Here is a 14150-nt window from a genome sequence, read left to right on the forward strand (position 1 = left end):
GTTATAGAGGAATTCTCTACTTCCTCTTGGAAAATGAAATAGAGAATTCCTCTATAACCTTTTCTTTTATCAATTTAAGAAATGTTAAATTCCTACCTACACCATCACTGTTTGAAACACATGCCATTGCCTTCTCATCATCATTGTCGCTGATGAGAACAACAATTAAATGCACACTATGCCAGGTACTATGTCTCAGTTATTCTTTGTGGAAGTTGCATTGCATGTCTAATAAAGTCATCAACCCCTTCTACAAAATCCTCCCGCAATCCTAAATTTCAATTCATATCCACAAAAGTTCAATTCATATCCTAAAGGCTCAATTCATATCCTAAAAGTTCAATTCATACAGAAAAATTTCAAGTCATATCCTAAAAGTTCAATTCATACACAAAATTTCAATTCATATCCTAAAGGTTCAACTCATATCCACAAAAGTTCAAGTCATATCCTAAAATTTCAATTTATAAACTAAAATTCCAATACATAAATTCATACCCTAAAGGTTCAATTCATATCCTAAAGGTTCAACGCATATCCACAAAAGTTCAAGTCATATCCTAAAATTTCAATTTATAAACTAAAATTCCAATACATAAACTAATATCCTAAAGGTTCAATTTCATATCCTAAAGGTTCAACTCATATCCACAAAAGTTCAAGTCATATCCTAAAATTTCAATTTATAAACTAAAATTCCAAAACATAAACTAATATCCTAAAGGTTCAATTCATATCCTAAAGGTTCAACTCATATCCACAAAAGTTCAAGTCATATCCTAAAATTTCAATTTATAAACTAAAATTCCAATACATAAACTAAAAGTCCAATTCATAAACTAATATCCTAAAGGTTCAATTCATATCCTAAAGGTTCAACTCATATCCACAAAAGTTCAAGTCATATCCTAAAATTTCAATTTATAAACTAAAATTCCAATACATAAACTAAAAGTCTAATTCATATCCTAAATGTTCAATTCATATCCTAAAGGTTCAACTCATATCCACAAAAGTTCAAGTCATATCCTAAAATTTCAATTTATAAACTAAAATTCCAATACATAAACTAATATCCTAAAGGTTCAATTTCATATCCTAAAGGTTCAACTCATATCCACAAAGTTCAAGTCATATCCTAAAATTTCAATTTATAAACTAAAATTCCAATACATAAACTAATATCCTAAAGGTTCAATTCATATCCTAAAGGTTCAACTCATATCCACAAAAGTTCAAGTCATATCCTAAAATTTTAATTTATAAACTAAAATTCCAATACATAAACTAAAAGTCCAATTCATATCCTAAATGTTCAATTCATATCCTAAAGGTTCAACTTATATCTACAAAAGTTCAAGTCATATCCTAAAATTTCAATTTATAAACTAAAATTCCAATACATAAACTAATATCCTAAAGGTTCAATTTCATATCCTAAAGGTTCAACTCATATCCACAAAAGTTCAAGTCATATCCTAAAATTTCAATTTATAAACTAAAATTCCAAAACATAAACTAATATCCTAAAGGTTCAATTCATATCCTAAAGGTTCAACTCATATCCACAAAAGTTCAAGTCATATCCTAAAATTTCAATTTATAAACTAAAATTCCAATACATAAACTAAAAGTCCAATTCATATCCTAAAGGTTCAATTCATATCCTAAAGGTTCAACTCATATCCACAAAAGTTCAAGTCATATCCTAAAATTTCAATTTATAAACTAAAATTCCAATACATAAACTAAAAGTCCAATTCATATCTTAAATGTTCAATTCATATCCTAAAGGTTCAACTCATATCCACAAAAGTTCAAGTCATATCCTAAAATTTCAATTTATAAACTAAAATTTCAATATATAAACTAAAAGTCCAACTCATATCCTAAAGGTTCAATTCATATCCACAAGGTTCAATTCATATCCTAAAATTTTAATTTATAAACTAAACTTCCAATCCATAAGCCAAAAATTTCAATTCATATCTTAAAGGTTCAATTCATATCCTAAAGGTTCAACTCATATCCACAAAAGTTCAAGTCATATCTTATAATTTTAATTTATAAACTAAAATTCCAATACATAATCCTAAAGGTGCAACTCTTAGGGTTTCTTCTCTTCAAACAATTTCTTCCCCAAATTAGTAGGTAAAACTAAATATTTTGGACTAAATGTATTAATAAGAACCCTAAAAAATGCAAATAATATATAACTTTGAACCCTAATATGGTTGAGCTAACTTTGAACCCTAACATGGAGAAATTAAACCCTAATATGGAGAAATTAACTTTGAACCCTAACATGGTTGAACAAATAATATATAACTTTGAACCCTAACATGGATAAATTAAACAAAATCACTGTATTTCGAAAAAAACAAAGAAAGGAGAAAGAAACCTACCTTGGGAATGGAGGTCGCCGGCGGTGGAGCTGCTACCGTCGGTGGTCGTCGGTGGCGTGGGTGGCGCCGCTGCTGCTGGGAGTCGGGTGGGAGGGGGGTTTGAGTGTGAGAGAGAAAAGAGAAATTTTGGGGAATTTTTTTGAAAGAATGGGAGGGGAAACCCGATTTTGACACTGGAATTAAAAATAGCGACCAACTTTGGTCGCTATTTGGTAGCAAAATAAGTTTTGACTTTTTGACCAAAATAGCGACCAAAGTTGGTCGCTATTTCTAAAAAAATTAAATTACTTTTAATTCAATTTAAAATTATGTACATATGTAGTATAAATTTAGGATTTTAATTCAATTTAAGCTATATATATATATATACATATATAAATAAATATATAATATATATACATATATAAATAAATATATAATATTTTAAAAATATATATATATATATATATATATATATATATATATATATATATATATATATATATATATATATATATATATATATATATATATTGATATAAGTCAAGATGTTTTAATTTATTGTTAATATATATACATGCATATGAGTAGGTTATAAGTCGATGAATCAATTTACAAGTGTATCAATACCTAAAAGAACCCGTCCCTGTGTTCCGAGCGCTTCATGTTCTTATATATATATATATATACACTATATACTATATTATACTATATATATCGAATATACCTTGATGTATAATACACTTAGTATATATACTATACTATGCACTAAGTATTAGTGCATTAGCTAATATTATATCGAATATAGCTTATATATATATATATATATATATATATATATATACTATATATATAGTATAGTGTATTATATAATACACTATACTATACACTTAGTATATATAATACACTTAGTATATATATATACTATACTATACTATGCACTAAGTATTAGTGCATTAGCTAATATTATATCGAATATATAAATATGCATATGAGTAGGTTATAAGTCAATGAATCAATTTACAAGTGGACGAACGGTTGTTTTAGAGGTGGAGAATGTGACGACCCGAAGGGTCATCACCGTAGTTCTTCCTTGTTTTGCGCTTTCGAGGCCTTGAAAACCTCGCTTTTAGTTGCCTCGATTGGCGTGCACAGTTCGGGCGCATAGCCGGAAAGTTTTTATGTTAGAATATGTGAATTATGTGAAAAATTTGATGAATTTCGATATTAATATGCATAACATTGACTTCGGTCAACATTTTGGCTAAACGAACCCGGACCTGTGATTCGACGGTCCCGGAGGAGTCCGTAGAAAATATGGGACTTGGGTGTGTGCCCGAAATTAAATTCCGAGGTCCCAAGCCCGAGAAATGAATTTTTGAAAGAAATTGTGTTTTCTGAAATTTGATATGAAAATTTGAAATGAAAAGGGGTTAGAAAATATAGGTATCGGGCTCGTATTTTGGTTTCGACGCCCGGTACAAGTCTTAAATATGTCCCCTCCCTAATATCTGTTTAAATTCTATATATCTTTCCGTTGTTGCACATATATCTGTACAGGTTAATTGTGGTAGGTCCGGTCTAGCCTCGTCACTACCTCGCCGGGGTTAGGCCAGACACTTACCAGCACATGGGGTCGGTTGTGCTTATGCTACACTTCTGTGCCCTTTTTGTGCATAGATTCGAGAGTAGCTTACGGACCGCAGTAGCGGTAGATTGGGAGCGTGCCTTCAGTCTAGAGACTCCTAGGTAGTTCGCTGGCGTGCGTGGTCCCTGGGTCTCATCTATTTCATTTCTGTTTGTTTTCATTGTATCGAAGCAAACTCCTTATGTATTTTCTTTTAAACTCTTATTTGTAGTATCTTATAGTAGTCTGTGAGTATTGTGACACTAAATCTTGGGTAGAGGATGATGTTAATTTTTCCGCATTTTCGTTCATTTAATATTAAATTAAGACTTTCGCCTAAATTTATTGTTTTTACTATTATCTTGTTGAAAATTAGTTGAAAAGGTATGTTAAGGTTGGCTTGCCTAGCTCCGACAGTAGGCGCCATCATGACTCCCGATAGTGGGGAATTCGGGTCGTGACAAGTTGGTATCAGAGCACTAGGTTACTTAGGTCTCACAACTCACGGACAAGCTCAGTAGAGTCTGAGGGATCGGTACAGAGACGTCTGTATTTATCCCGCAGAGGCTACTGAGTTAGGAAAATTTCACCTTGTTCATTCTTGTCGTGCGATTCTTTTTCTCAAGTACTGATTGTCTTTCCACTCTGTTCTTTCGCAGATGGCGAGGACACGTGCTTCCTCTTCTACCGCGCAATAGCCTGAGCCCCCAGCAGCAGCCCCTATTAGGGGCAGAGGGCGAGGCCAAGGCCGTGCCAGAGGCCGAGGCCGGGGCAGAGCTCAGCCCCGAGCAACATTTCCAGCGACGGAGCCTCAGGTCGATTTTGAGGAGGAGGTTCTGGCCCCAGCTGTTCCAGTGGGCCCAGCTCAGGTCCCAGAGGGTTTCATAGCCACTCCAGTGCTTCAGGACGCTTTGGTCCGACTGGTAGGCTTTATGGAGGGCATTTCTAGAGCGGGTTTGCTCCCCGTAGCTCCAGCCACATCTCAAGCTGGGGGAGGAGTTCAGACTCCCGATACTCGTACTCCAGAGCCGGTGGCTCCTCAGGCTCAAGTTCCAACAGTTCAGCCAGCCGTGGCAGTTAAGCCAGCTGTGGCAGCCTAGCCAGGTATTGCGGCTCAGTCCAGTGATGGTGCGGCTATATTCGCGGATGCTTTGTGGAGGCTTGATCGTTTCACCAAGCTCTTCACTACTACATATAGTGGCACTCCCTCAGAGGATGCTTAGGATTTCATATTGAGCTGTCATAAGGTTCTACGGACTATGAGCATTGTAGAGACCAATGGGGTCGATTTCGCCACTTTTCGCCTGGCAGGATCCGCCAAGACTTGGTGGAGGGATTTCTGTTTAGCCAGGCCAGCAGGGTCACCATCATTGACCTGGGATCAGTTTTCAGAGTTATTTCTGGGGACGTTTCTTCCAGTTACTCAGCGGGATGCTCTTCGCAGGCAGTTTGAGCGTCTCCAGCAGGGTCTTATGACGGTCACCCAGTATGAGACCCGGTTCATTGATCTTGCTCATCATGCCATTGTGATACTCCCCACCGATAGAGAGAGGGTGCAGAGGTTTATTGATGGGTTGGCCCAGCCGATCCGTGTTTAGATGGCCATGAGTGCCGGTAGTGAGATTTCATTTCAAGAGGGGGTAGATGGTGCCCGCCGGATAGAGATGGCACTTGCTCAAGGAGGTGGTCATGGGTCTGATAAGAGGCCCCGTCATTCTGGTAGATTCAATGGTACCTCGTCTGAAGGTAGGGATTCTTATGGTAGAGGCCATCCTTCGAGGCCCTTTCAGTCAGCTCTCCAGGCTTCTCATGGTACACCAGGTGGTCATGGTTCTCAGCCGCAGTATTCTGACCAGCAGCTCTTCAGTTCACCACCAGCCCCCATCAGTGCACCGCCACTTCAGAGCTTCAGGGGAGGACATACAGGTCGACAGGGCCAGTAGTCCCAGCAGCCGAGGGCATGTTATGGTTGTGGTGACCCAAGTCACATTGTTAGGTTTTGCCCCCGAGCCTCGAGTAGTTCTCAGCAGTAGGGTCCTCGCCCTACGATTCAGGCAATAGGTGATCCACAGGCCGCCCAGCCAGCTAGAGGCGGGCGTAGGGATCATAGGGGTGGAGGTAAAGACCGTAGAGGTGGAGCTCGGACCGCCAGAGGCAGGGGTCAGCCAGCAGCCGATCGCCCCAGAGACACAGTTCAGGGAAGTGGGGGTCAGCCCCATTGTTATGCCTTGCCGGCCAGGCCAGAGGCCGAGTCATCAGATGCTGTGATTACAGGTACTATTCTGGTCTGTGGTAGGGGTGCTTCTATGTTATTTGACCCGGGATCTACGTATTCTTATGTGTCGTCCTATTTTGCACCCTATTTGATCATGCCTATTGAGGCTTTGGGTATTTATGTATATGTGTCCACACCGATTGGTGAATCTATAGTGGTCGACCGAGTGCATCGTTCATGTGTGGTGGTAATTGACGGTCTTGAGACCCGTGTCGACTTATTGCTTTTAGATATGGTGGACTTTGACGCTATATTGGGGATGGACTGGTTGTCCCCGTATCATGCTATTCTTGATTGTCACGCCAAGATCGTGACCTTGGCCTTGCCAGATTTGCCCTGACTTGAGTGGAGAGGGACCCCAGGCCATGCCACCCGCAGTGTTATTTCGTATGTCAAGGCTCGACGTATGGTCGAGAAGGGGTGTCTAGCATATCTGGCGTATGTTCGCGACTCCAGCGCAGAGGTTCCATCTATTGGGAGTTCCCCGTGGTTTTCCCTTCAGACCTACCGGGTATGCCACCCGACAGGGATATTGATTTTTGTATTGATCTAGCTTCGGGCACTCAGCCTATTTCCATTCCGCCATATCGCATGGCCCCGTCAGAGTTGAAAGAGTTGAAAGAGCAGCTTCAGGACTTGCTTGATAAGGGTTTCATTAGACCCAGTGTATCACCTTGGGGTGCACCGGTGTTGTTCGTGAAGAAAAAGGATGGGTCGATGAGGATGTGCATTGATTACCGGCAGTTGAACAAGGTGACGATAAAGAACAAGTATCCACTGCCGCGGATTGATAATTTGTTCGACCAGCTTCAGGGTGCGAGGGTGTTTTCAAAGATAGATTTGGGATCTGGCTACCATCAGCTGAGGATTAGGGCGTCTGATGTCCCTAAGACAGCATTTCGCACTCGATATGGGCACTATGGGTTTTTGGTCATGTCATTCGGATTGACTAATGCCCCAGCAGCGTTCATGGAGTTGATGAACCGAGTGTTCAGACCTTATTTGGACTTGTTCGTGATAGTCTTCATTGACGATATTCTTATATACTCCCGCAGTCAGGAGGAGCATGAGCAGCACCTCAGAGTGGTTTTTCAGACTCTGAAGGATAGTCAGTAGTATGCTAAGTTCTCAAAGTGCGAGTTCTGGTTGAGTTCGATCGCATTCCTGGGTCATGTCGTATCAGTAGCAGGTATTCAGGTAGACCCGAAGAAGATAAAGGCAGTCAAGAACTGGCCTCGACCAGCTTCAGCTACGGAGATTCGGAGTTTCCTTGGGTTAGCAGGTTACTACCGTCGGTTCGTGGAAGGGTTTTCATCCATTGCAGCCCCTATGACCAGATTGACCCAGAAGGGTGCCCAGTTCAGGTGGTCAGATGAGTGTGAGGCGAGCTTTCAGAGGCTCAAGGCAGCTCTGACCACGACATCGGTGTTGGTTTTGCCCAAAGGTTCAGGGCCCTATACAGTCTATTGTGATGCATCTCGCATTGGACTTGGTGCAGTGTTGATGCAGGATGGCAAGGTCATTGCCTATGCTTCGAGGCAGTTGAAGGTTCATGAGAAGAACTATCCAGTGCATAATTTGGAGTTGGCAGCCATTGTTCACGCATTGAAGATTTGGAGGCACTATTTGTATGGTGTGGCGTGTGAGGTGTTCACGGATTATAAGAGTCTTCTGTATCTGTTCAAGCAGAAAGAGTTGAATTTGAGGCAGAGGAGGTGGTTAGAGTTGCTAAAAGATTATGACATCACTATCTTATATCACCCGGGAAAGGCCAACGTGGTGGCCGATGCCTTGATTAAGAAGTCAGCCAGTATGGGCAGTCTTGCTTATATTCCGGTTGGTGAGAAACCGCTTGCTTTGGACGTTCAGGCTTTGGCCAATCAGTTTGTGAGGTTGGACATTTCTGAGCCTAGTCGAGTATTAGCTTGCACGGTCGCTCGTTCTTCGTTATTGGAGCGTATCCGTGATTGGCAATTCGATGATCCCCATTTGTGTGTCTTGAGAGACACGGTGCAGCGTGGAGGTGACAAGAAAGTAACCTTAGATGATGATGGCATATTGAGATTGCAGGGGCGAGTTTGTGTGCCCAATGTTGATGGGATTCGAGAGTTGATCTTAGTGGAGGCCCACAGTTCTCGGTATTCTATTCACCCGGGCACCACGAAGATGTATCAGGATCTGAGGCAGCACTATTGGTGGCGCAAGATGAAGAAAGACATCGTTGTGCATGTGGCTCAGTGTTTGAATTGTCAGCAGGTTAAGTACGAGCATCAAAGACCTGGTGGTCTATTTCAGAGGATTGCACGTCCCGAGTGGAAGTGGGAGAGGATTACGATGGATTTTGTTACTAGACTTCCGATGACTCGAAAAAAGTTTGATGCAGTTTGGGTCATTGTTGATAGGCTGACCAAGTCAGCGCATTTTGTTCCTGTTGCAGCCACCTATTCGTCCAAAAGGTTAGCCGAGATTTATATCAAGGAGATTGTTCGCCTTCATGGGGTGCCTCTATCTATCATTTCGGATCGGGGTACATAGTTTACCTCGCATTTCTGGAGAGCGATTCAGCGAGAGTTGGGCACCCAGGTTGAGTTGAGTACAACATTTCATCCCCAGATGGACTGTCAGTCCGAGAGGACTATTCAGATTCTTGAGGACATGCTCCGAGCCTGTGTCATTGATTTTGGAGGCTCGTGGGACCAGTTTTTGCCTTTATCAGAGTTCGCCTACAGAAACAGCTACCAGTCCAGCATTCAGATGGCTCCATATGAGGCGTTGTATGGTAGGCGATGTCAGCCTCCAGTTGGATGGTTTGAGCCGGGAGAGGCTCGATTATTGGGTACAGATCTGGTTCAGGAGGCCTTGGACAAGGTCAGGATTATTCAGGATAGATTTCGTACAACTCAGTCCACACAGAAGAGTTATGCAGACCGCAAGGTCAGAGATGTTGCTTTCATGGTTGGTGAGCGTGTATTTCTCCGTGTATCTCCTATGAAGGGCGTGATGAGATTTGGGAAGAAGGGCAAGCTCAGCCCTAGGTTCATCGGTCCATTTGAGATTCTTGATCGTGTGGGAGAGGTGGCTTATAGACTTGCCTTGCCACCTAGCTTTTCAGCTGTGCATCCTGTGTTTCATGTATCTATGCTCCGGAAATATCGCAGAGATCCATCGCACGTGTTACATTTCAGCACTGTCCAATTGGACAAGGATCTGTCATATGAGGAGGAGCCGGTGGCTATTCTAGACCGGCAGGTTCGACAGTTGAGGTCGAAGAGTTTTCCTTCGGTGCGTGTTCAGTGGAGAGGTCAGCCTCCTGAGGCATCGACCTGGGAGTCCGAGTCCGATATGCGGAGTCGCTATCCTCATTTATTTCCCAACTCAGGTACTTCTTTCTTTTGTCCGTTCGAGGACGAACGGTTGTTTTAGAGGTGGAGAATGTGACGACCCGAAGGGTCATCACCGTAGTTCTTCCTTGTTCCGCGCTTTCGAGGCCTTGAAAACCTCGCTTTTAGTTGCCTCGATTGGCGTGCGCAGTTCGGGCACGTAGCCGGAAAGTTTTTATGTTAGAATATGTGAATTATGTGAAAAATTTGATGAATTTCGATATTAATATGCATAATATTGTCTTCAGTCAATATTTTGGGTAAACGGACCTGGACCTGTGATTCGACGGTCCCGGAGAGGTCCGTAGAAAATATGGGACTTGGGCGTGTGCCCGGAATTAAATTCCGAGGTCCCAAGCCCGAGAAATGAATTTTTGAAAGAAATTGTTTTTTTGAAATTTGATATGAAAATTTGAAATGAAAAGGGGTTAGAAAATATAGGTATCGGGCTCGTATTTTGGTTCCGACGCCCGGTACAAGCCTTAAATATGTGTTAAGCACTATCTGTAAAGTTTGGCTAAAAACGGACGTCATATGACGTGTTTCGGACTTAAAATGGGGAATTTGAGTTTTTATGAAAGTTGAAAGAAAATCATGTGTGTGAGGCTTGATCCTATGTATATGATGTTATTTTGGCGATTTGATCGCACGAGTAAGTCCGTAAGATGTTTTTAAGGTTGTGTGCATGTTTGGTTTGGAGCCCCGAGGGCTCGGGTGAGTTTTGAATGGGGCACGGGAGGTCTTGGACTTAAGAAAATGCAGGTTCAGGTGTTGCAGACACCAGCGCGGCCGCGGTCATTTCCGCGCGGTCCGCGCTGGAGCCGCGCGGCCGCGATGCCTTTCTGTGCGGTCCACGTGGCTGAGTCTGAGGGCTAGGGTTTTAGGTTAACCAGTGCGGCCGCGCACTAAAACAGTGCGGTCCGTGCTGGAAGGGTTCAGAGAAGCCCCAATTTTTCTCCCACTCGGCGCGGCCGCAACACATTTTTGTGCAGTCCGCGCCAGGTCCTCAGAAAGGTATACAAGTTCGGAAAATCTCAGTCATTTTTCACTTTTCAAAAACCCAAAACCTAAGAAGCGATTTTCCAAACAACTTTTCTTCTCCAAAACGATTGGTAAGTGATTTCTAACTTAATTTCTTTATTCCATAACATCTTTTAACATAATTTCAACTTCAAATCAAAGATTTTCAGGGGTGAAATTGGGTGTTTTGGGTAGAACCTAGGTTTTGTACAAATTGAGAAGTTGGACCTCAATTTGGGGTCCGATTTCAAAACAACTCATATATTTGGATTCATGGGGGAATGGGTAACCGGGTTTTGGTCCGAACCTCGAGTTTCGACCATGTGGGTCCGGGGGTATTTTTGACCATTTTGGGAAAACCTTGTAAAATTTATTTTCATGCATGGGGAGTGATTCATTTAGTAATTATTAATATGATTAAGTAACTTATGACTAGATTTGAGCGGATTGGTGGTGGAATCAAGAGGTAAAGCTATACTAGAAGCGTGAGTTGAGTTTGGAGCATTCGAGGTAAGTGTTTGTTCTAACTTTGGCTTGAGGGATTAGGATTTGGATGTTATTTGCTACGTGTTAACTGTGGAGTACGGTGTATAGGCATGGTGACGGTTATCTATGCACCAGAGTCTAGCATGACCGTGAGTCGTAGTTGCTTTTAAATTCAAAAGACGTGAAACAGTTGAGCTAATTACTTGCTAAAATAATTATGAGGTGATAGTTGAGAAACAGATGAGTTGAAGAAAGAAGTGTGGTATTTTTCCCTTGTCGGGACTTATTGTTGATTTGTTCTCCCTTGCCGGGATGTTTAATCTTGTTGTATATTCCCTTCCCCGATTGGTTGTGACTGATGATTGGGTGAGGAAGAGCGATTATGCACGAAGGGTCTTTCCGTGCCATGTTTTGATAATTATGCACGAAGGGTCTTTCCGTGCCATGTCTCTAATTATTTGAGCACGAAGGGTCATTCCGTGCCTTGATGTGAGAGTTATGTGAGGAAAAGCACGAAGGGTGATGCCGTGCACTATATTTGACAGTTTTGGTGAGAATTGAGAGTAAAAGCACGAAGGTTGGTGCCGTGCAGTTGTTGATTCACTTGCTCTCTTTCATAGATGTTAATTATTCAGTTTCTATCTCTCTGTTCGTTGGTCTTATATCTAAATTGTTACACCCCACAGCATGTCCCCTCCCTAATATCTGTTTAAATTCTGTATATCTTTCCGTTGTTGCACATATATCTGTACAGGTTAATTGTGGTAGGTCCGATCTAGCCTCGTCACTACCTCGCCGGGGTTAGGCCAGGCACTTACCAACACATGGGGTCGGTTGTGCTGATGCTACACTTCTGTGCCCTTTTTGTGCACAGATTCGGGAGTAGCTTACGGACCGCAGTAGCAGTAGATTGGGAGCGTGCCTCCAGTCTAGAGACTCCTAGGTAGTTCGCTGGCGTGCGTGGGCCCTAAGTCTCATCTATTTCATTTCTGTTTGTTTTCATTGTATCGAAGCAGACTCCTTATGTATTTTCTTTCAAACTCTTATTTGTAGTATCTTATAGTAGTCCATGAGTATTGTGACACTAAATCTTGGGTAGAGGATGATGTTAATTTTTCCGCATTTTCGTTCATTTAATATTAAATTAAGACTTCCGCCTGAATTTATTGTTTTTACTATTATCTTGATGAAAATTAGTTGAAAAGGTATGTTAAGGTTGACTTGCCTAGCTCCGACAGTAGGCGCCATCACGACTCCCGATGGTGGGGAATTCGGGTCGTGACAAAGTGTATCAATACCTAAAAGAACCCGTCCCTGTGTTACGAGCGCTTCATGTTCTTATATATACTATATATATCGAATATACCTTGATATATAATACACTTAGTATATATACTATACTATACTATACTATGCACTAAGTATTAGTGCATTAGCTAATATTATATCGAATATAGCTATATATATGTATATATATATATATATATATATATATATATATATATATATATATATATATATATATATACATATATTAATTGATATAAGTCGAGACGTTTTCATTTATTGTTAATATATATACATGCATATGAGTAGGTTATAAGTCGATGAATCAATTTACAAGTGTATCAATACCTAAAAGAACCCGTCCCTGTGTTCCGAGCGCTTCATGTTCTTATATATACATACCTAATATTATATCGAATATAGCTTATATATATATATATATATATATATATATATATTAATTGATATAAGTCGAAACGTTTTAATACCTAAAAGAACCCGTCCCTGTATATATTGGAGTATATAGTGTATCTATATATATATATATATATATATATATATATATATATATATATATATATATATATATACTATATTATACTATACTATACTATACTATACTATACTATACTATACTATACTATACTATATTATAAATATTATATCGAATATAACTTTTATATATATATATATATATATATATATATATATTAACAATAAATTAAAACGTCTCGACTTGTATCAATTAATATATGTATATATATATATATATATATATATATATATATATATATATATATATATATACAGCTTATATACTATATACTATATTATACTATATATATCGAATATACCTTGATATATAATACACTTAGTATATATACTATACTATACTATACTATACTATACTATACTATACTATGCACTAAGTATTAGTGCATTAGCTAATATTATATCGTATATAGCTTATATATATATATACACATACATACATACATACATACATACATACATACATACATATATTAATTGATATAAGTCGAGACATTTTAATTTATTGTTAATATTAATATATGTATATATATATAGCTTATATACTATATACTATATTATACTATATATATCGAATATACCTTGATATATAATACACTTAGTATATATACTATACTATACTATACTATACTATACTATACTATACTATACTATGCACTAAGTATTAGTGCATTAGCTAATATTATATCGTATATAGCTTATATATATATATACACACATACATATATTAATTGATATAAGTCGAGACATTTTAATTTATTGTTAATATATATATAGGTTATAAGTCGATGAATTAATATATATATATATATATATATAGGTTATAAGTCGATGAATCAAATTACAAGTGTATCAATACCTAAAAGAACTTGTCCCTGTGTTCCGAGCGTTTCATGTTCTTATATATATATATATATATATATATATATATATATATATATATATAGACACACACGCACGCTTCGTAGTACTGCTTAACTGCATATATAGCATGTTAGAGTATATTTTAGTCTATTCATCCTTTGTATTACAAAAGTGTTAGCGGGTTACATTTATATTATTTAGATAGTAAATACAAAAGTGATTTTTAATTTTGACCATTGTTGACCTGAAAAGAGACCAACTTTGGTCGCTAAATA

Source organism: Nicotiana tabacum, chromosome 9 (assembly GCF_000715075.1).
Source record: "Nicotiana tabacum cultivar K326 chromosome 9, ASM71507v2, whole genome shotgun sequence".
NCBI classification, from domain to species: domain Eukaryota; kingdom Viridiplantae; phylum Streptophyta; class Magnoliopsida; order Solanales; family Solanaceae; genus Nicotiana; species Nicotiana tabacum.